Genomic DNA, 814 nt, shown 5'->3' with positions numbered 1-814 from the left:
GTAATATCAAATAATATGATATAAAGCATCTGAAAACGTGCCATTATACCGCACGGTAAAATTAATGTCTGATTTTTTGAGGAGAAAGGGAAAACTTTGAGAAACTCCCTTAATTTGGGGAAAACTCCTCAGATTTTAAGGGAGTCTCCTCAAAAAATTAGGGAATTTACCACATTTTTTGAGGAGACTCCCTCAAAGTTTTCCCTTTCTCCTCAAAAAAATCAGACACTGTTTTTACCGTGCGCATAATACCATAATACTCCGTGCTGAGGTGAGTTGGAGACCCCTCGATTTTTTCTCATCTGGATTTTTGACTATAAACAATGCATTTTCCTGTTCTAAACTAAGCAATAACTTTGAAAATCAGTCTACTTAATTCAACGCTCTCCCTCTATGTCACCGTGCGCCCCACCCTACACTCGCGTACTCTTACCCACACGCAGTGACGGATAATTTTCCGGCACGTTGGCTGCTAACGCGCTCTTAACACGCCTGGACGACCCCTGTTCGACGTTTGAGCGGGGGCGAAGAAGCCCACATTATGATCATGATAAAGTCATTCTTACACAATCGGCTTGTTAATCAGGTCATTACTACGACAGATTTAAGGCAAGGTAAGGGATGAAACTAGGAGCTACAAGATAAATTTGACCCATTTACATAAATTTTGGCCGCATATTTAACTTTGTTAGAAACGTCTTCCAGAGTGTTTAGCCCAATCGGCCCAACAGATACCTGAAGATAAAAGCATTTTGGGGGGCAATTTGAGCCCGAGGCGTGCGTATTTGTTTGATCTCACACCTGTTCCCTGCAG

At 41.9% G+C, this 814-nt stretch overlaps 1 protein-coding gene across 1 annotated transcript in view; it reads left to right on the top strand.

The window, feature by feature from the left end:
* The window catches only part of LOC113209863 (uncharacterized), a gene marked incomplete in the record, with an annotated part of 13,923 nt that extends 13,560 nt beyond the window's left edge, over positions 1-363 (top strand). Inside the window, 1 exon segment of the mRNA XM_052264227.1 lies at positions 33-363.
* Positions 364-814: the final 451 nt, after the last annotated feature.

The sequence above is a fragment of the Frankliniella occidentalis genome, unplaced genomic scaffold, assembly GCF_000697945.3.
Source record: "Frankliniella occidentalis isolate FOCC.00 unplaced genomic scaffold, Focc_3.1 Scaffold17, whole genome shotgun sequence".
In the NCBI taxonomy this organism is placed as follows: domain Eukaryota; kingdom Metazoa; phylum Arthropoda; class Insecta; order Thysanoptera; family Thripidae; genus Frankliniella; species Frankliniella occidentalis.
Note: the sequence above shows the minus strand (reverse complement) of the source record. Positions and strands in the feature narration are given on the sequence as shown.